Source organism: Apium graveolens, chromosome 10 (genome assembly GCF_009905375.1).
Source record: "Apium graveolens cultivar Ventura chromosome 10, ASM990537v1, whole genome shotgun sequence".
NCBI lineage: Eukaryota > Viridiplantae > Streptophyta > Magnoliopsida > Apiales > Apiaceae > Apium > Apium graveolens.
Genome location: NC_133656.1, coordinates 129,693,333 through 129,699,325, shown reverse-complemented (window position 1 = coordinate 129,699,325; position 5,993 = coordinate 129,693,333). Strand labels below are relative to the sequence as shown.

At 37.1% G+C, this 5,993-nt stretch overlaps 1 non-coding gene across 1 annotated transcript; it reads left to right on the top strand.

Annotated features, from left to right (window-relative positions):
• The first annotated feature begins 3,813 nt into the window (after nucleotides 1-3,813).
• On the top strand, nucleotides 3,814-3,920 carry LOC141694945 (small nucleolar RNA R71). Its single transcript, XR_012564223.1, has one exon. It is a non-coding gene; the product is annotated as a small nucleolar RNA R71 (small nucleolar RNA).
• Nucleotides 3,921-5,993: the final 2,073 nt, after the last annotated feature.

Here is a 5,993-nt window from a genome sequence, read left to right as displayed (position 1 = left end):
AAGTGAAAGTGCTCACTGGTGCAAATTTCAGAATGGTAACTAAGGTTTCTTGAGTGCATTAGACACTCTTAAACTACAAGTTTTTCTTCAAAATTTTTACACAAGACTCTCCTGACCTAAGGGCATCTCACAAGCTTGATGTGGCTCAAAGGCCTGGCTTGGGCCTTCTTGGGCCTAAGCTAAAAGTCCAAGGTTCCCCTGTTTTCTGGGCAGAAAATGCCCTGACTTGAGTTAACTTGTGACACATGGTTCTAGCTCATATCCTATGAACTATGGTTGGAAAAACTTCTCTGACATACCCTCTAACTAAGGCCCAATTGGGCCTAATGAGGGCCTACCCATGACATGGCCAAATCTCCCTATTTCTAAGTTGCAACAAAACTGTCCCCTGCTGGACAGATTTTGTTATTCTACTTGTGCACCTAACCAAATGACATGCAAACCTCCAACCAACTCCTAAAACCTATTATATACTCCCCATACTAACTTCTGGTGGCTTGGGCCTCAAAGTGCACATCAATGACATGGTCAAAACTCACTCTAAACTCAGGGTACTAAACTGATTTTTCTGCAGAAACTATAACTCTCATTTTCCAAGGTTTTGACTTGACAAACCCAATTATCAACAACTAAATACTTAAACCAAGACCTATACTTGGTGTTCTACTGAACTAACTCCCTTTTTCTCAAAATACCCTTGGTGAGATCATCCTTACCTATGGTGCAACTATGGCAAAATAAAAGAGACTACTCTTAACAAATCATAAACCTTTATGCTTTTGAAACAACAAGATATATATTTTTATAAAAGATAACCACAAATTATTACCATGCAACAAGAAGCATAAATCCATATTATCACATTATTCCTACTGAAATTAAGGCTCACTAACAAAATCTTTTCCAAATGGTCAAAATCTTACAACAAACTAAGGGAATTCCACATGCATGCATGCCTTCGGGTTTTTCAAACCAAAACAACCCATTTTCTACATATATTCCATCTTAAAATTGACATGCAAGCCTAGCATAAGGTATACCTAGATGATCACTTAGCATGCAAGGAGTTTTATCAAATTATCACCACAAAATTCAAGTCATTATCACATAAACATGCAAAAATTGATCAAAACAACAAGAATGATTTCAAGGACCATTCATTCGGCTCCCATATGGTCATGGCCGAATGAAATGGATGGAAATGGCCATTAAATCATCAAGATTTTCCTTCTCATGACTTGGCACTTATCCATTCATTGTAGTCCTCTCAAAAACAACCTTAAATCCATAAGAATCAAGATTGTATTTTGAGTTTCACTAAAACCTTTACATGCAACTTTAAAACTTAAACTTTTTACTCAAAACTCTTTGGAATATATGTGATCATGATATAGGAAGTAATATTTACTTGTATGGGAGGTGGGAACTTGAATGTGGAATGAAGAAAAGGGGAGGGGGTAGGATTTCGGCAAAAAGCCGAGAGGAAAGGTGGGAGGAGGGAGAGGAGAGGGAGGAAAAATGTAGAAATGGTGGAGTGATCATCATGATTGTTTGGTTTTTATTTGCCCACAAGTGAGTGGATGTGAGAAGTTACAAGAGTAACCCTCTAGCCAAAGTTAGGCAAGTTTGCATGCAAGGTCAAGGAGGTAATTTGGCTAGCAAATTGTGAGTTAGTGGGGTGGTTATTGACTCTTTAGCCCTTTGGTTAAATAGAAGAGAGTTTGCATGCAAGGTTATTCATGTAATTTGATAATTATTAAGCAACTAATTTCCAAAGATTTATTTTTATATAATAAAGTACAAGTTCAAAAATTATAAAATTTATACCATAAAATAACTTGGATTTTTAGAGACTTTATAAAATCATTTTCAAAATTTGTGTACAAAATGTCTTTTAAAAGAAAATTTTTTCCAAAGCTTAGAATATTCCTTATAAATCAAAAATAAAGAAATTAAGTAAACTTTTGCTTTGAAAAATCATATACTACACAAAGCAAATTTAAAATGCAGAAATTTTCACTCACACAAACGTACAAGCATTGAATATATTTTTATTTAACTTAATATTATTCACAAATAATATTACATAAAATGCCGGTCGTAACACATCCCCTTCATCATCTTCACTATCAGAATTCCCCAACAAGGCCTTCTCTAAGGCATCAGACCTTAGCAATTGATCAAGTTCTGAAGTAACCACAGAATCAACCAACTCCACTTTTAAACACTCCTCATTTTCCATAGGGAACTTCATGGCATTGAACATATTAAAAGTTACATCATGATCCATCACTCACATGGCGAGCTCACCTTTCTACACATCTATCAAGGTTCGGCCAGTAGCTAAGAAAGGTCTTCCCAAGATTATGGGAATCTTCTTATCCTCCTCGAAATCAAGAATTACAAAATCAGCAGGGAAGATGAGTTTATCCACCTTGACCAAGACATCCTCCATAATACCACGCAGATATGTAATAGAACGATCGGCCAACTGCAAAGTCATATAAGTAGGCTTTGGATCAGGCAAGTTCAACTTCTTGAAGATTGACAAGGGCATCAGATTGATGCTAGCTCCCAAGTCACATAGACACTTGTCAAATGACACATTTCCAATTATACAAGGAATAGTGAAGCTTCCAGGATCTTTAAGCTTCATAGGCAACTTCTGTTGCAGCACAGCACTGCATTCCTCCGTGAGAGCAACGGTCTCTAAGTCATCAAGCTTCACCTTCCTAGAGAGAATACCTTTCATGAACTTCGCGTAACTAGCCATTTGTTCAAGAGCTTCAGCGAAAGGTATGTTGATGTGAAGTTTCTTGAACACCTCCAGAAACATCTCAAACTGCTTATCCAGCTTTTTCTTTTGCATTCTCTTAGGAAAAGGAGGTGGAGAATAGATCTGTTTCTCCTCTGTATTACCCTTAAGAGGAGTGTGCTCAACAGTAATCTTCCTTAGTTCCACTTCTGCTTCCTTCTGTACTTCTTCTTCTTCATCCTCAACTTTAGATTCTGGAGTCTTAGCTTATTCAGGATTTGTAACCTTACCAGACCTCAATGTAATTGCCTTAACATGCTCCTTAGCTTTCTTCTTTCCTGGAATTTTAGTATCGCTCGGAAGCGTGCCAGGTTGACAATTCGGTAATGCATTAGCAAGTTGCCCAATCTGATTCTCCAAGATCTTGATAGACACATATTGGCTCTTGCACATGAGCCTCAACTCCTCCAATTCAGATTTTTCATTAGCTTGCGGTAACTGCTGAAATTGAAGTTATTGCCTAGGGGCATATTGCAGTTGCTGAAAACCAGGAGGGTTATACTGCTTTTCTGTGTATGGCTGATAAGATTGTTGCACCACATTCTGATTGTTACTCCTGTTGAAGTTATGATGATTGCGGTTATTTGGATGATAAGTGATTGGAGCTTATTGTTGTGATCTTTAAAAGTTGCTCACAAATTGAGCTGATTCGCTAGAAATAGCGCACTGCTCAGTTTCATGCGCCCCCGCACAAAGCTCAAAAAACACTAGTGATTTGATTAACTCCATAATTTTCCAAAGAGTCCACTTTCATCGTCAAAGCTTGAAGTTGAGCAGCTATAGCAGTAGCTGTATCCACTTCCAGAATTCCTGCTACCTTGCCTTGCCACATTCTTTGCGTAGAATTCTGGTATTCATTAGCTGCCATGAGCTCAATCAAATCATAAGCTTCATTATAGCTTTTGTCCCATAAGGCTCCACCAGATGTTGCATCGAGCATAGGTCTAGAATGAGCTCCCAAACAATTATAGAAACAGTTTATAATCATCCAATCAGGCATGCCATGGTGTTGGCACTTCCTTAGCATCTCCTTATATCGATCCCAAGCCTCACAAAGAGATTTTCCAGTTTGCTGAGCAAACTGAGTAAGAGCATTCCTGATTGCAGCAGTCTTTACCATATGAAAGAATTTAGTGAGAAACTTTTGAGCTAGATCCTTCCATTTGGTGATAGACCCTGGTGGTAGAGAATGTAACCAGCACTTTGCTTTATCCCTTGGAGAAAATGGGAAGAGTCGCAGCTTGATAGCATCTTCAGTCACCCCATTGAACTTGAAAGTGTCGCAGATCTCGATGAAATCCTTGATGTGCATGTTGGGGTCTTCTATAGGAGAACCCCCAAACTGAACTGAGTTCTGCATCATCTGAATCGTGCTCGACTTGATCTCAAAAGTGTTAGCTAAGATGGTTGGTCTGATGATGCTTGATTGAATATCATTGATCTTAGGCTGAGAATAGTCCATCAGAGCCTTAGGATTTTCTGCTTGATCTCCCATCACTACTAAAGCTGGTTCCTCGAATTTCTCTTCTTCTTCTACTTTCTCTTCGTCCTCAAAAACTTCCCTTCGAATCACTACAGCTTCTTCCTCGGCTTGATCCAGAGTTCTCTTACGAGCCCGTGAACGTGTGTAATAACCCCAAAAATTTTGGACTTTTTGTAACCCTTATGAATAGTGATTTTGCTGATTATGCTGAATAAGAAAACTTTTCATGTCACACTATGTAGGGGTTCTTTTATTGTATTTCTGAGATCTTATTAGTACTTTATATGGTATATAAGTGTATGTAAAGATCATCAGAATCCAAATTCGAACACTTTGATTTTTCCCGAAAATCCACCAGATACAGAAAGAATTGAGTATAAGGTAACATGATTAAAAGGATTTAAATTCAAGGATTATAAGAGAGGATCATAAAAGGAATATAAAATATTGAGAAAGGTTTAGGGGAAACCCAAGTAATAAGATCTCGGATATGATCCCTCAAACGATAAACGAGAACGAAAGTTAAGCGAACCGTATAACAGATAAGCGGTCATTAGCCAAATACTTAGGGGTTAATCAAAGAGGTTAGTGGATGATGATGTCATCACACCACAAGGAGAAGACATGTGGCAATTGGATGACATAGGAAGGATGACATAAATATGACAAAAAGGAAGTGTGTTGTTGGTTGATTCTTGGCCATGCAAAAGTTACCATGGCAAAATTTTAATCTATTTCCAAGACAAAAGAAAGAAACCAACCAACAAATATCATAACACAAATACAAATTGAAAATTTACTTTCCCATTTCAAGAAGAAGCTCTCGGCTTCTTCATCATTTCAAAGAAAAGAAAATCCAAAACCAAGATCCAAGCATTGTTAAATTGTGAGGTAATTATCCAAGGTTCCTTATGCATAGATATAGCTATCCTATGAATTTAAGCTTCCATTTCCTTCACAATCTCTTTCAATAAATCATTGAAGAAGAGAGTGAATAGTGTTTTCAAGAACTTGAAACTTTTGATCTTGTGTTTTTTTAGATATAGCTTTTGTAAGGATTTTCAAGGGTTGTTTCAAGCTCCTTAGTTACTTCTACTCACCAAGAAAGGTATAATCTCATAACCTAGCCTTACTTTTGAATGTTTAGAGCTTGTCATATTTTGTATAGTTCATGAGAAGCATGATTCATGTATATTTAGAGTTTGGTTGGATTTGTAATGAGTTTGAGTTGTAAATCTTGGATTATTGGTTAATGAACTTAAGTATATCTTTTAGTTCATGTTTAGGGGTAGTATAAATTGGAAAATCTTGAGATGATGGGACTGTTGTAATGAAGTATGTATGGATTTTGGTTGTGATGTTGATTGTGGGTTTATTTGTGGATTGATTGGAGTAGTTTAAAATTTGGTAATCGCATAAACATAGCCGTTGTAATGCCCGATTTACCTTAGACTATTTTTGTTCTTAACTTCAGGACCTGTGAATTCACTGTTAGGTTTTGACCAATTATTAGATAGTTCATGTTACGAGCTTCATTTTGATATGTGGTTCGCTTGAATCCGATGTACGGTTTAGGAGAAACGACCATTTTAAGTAACGGCGTTTCGCGAACGAACCATTACCCCTCGCCTTACTTTGAAACCTTGGTTAAGGACCTTAAATGACTAATTCGAGTATGAAACAATTATTTAAAGT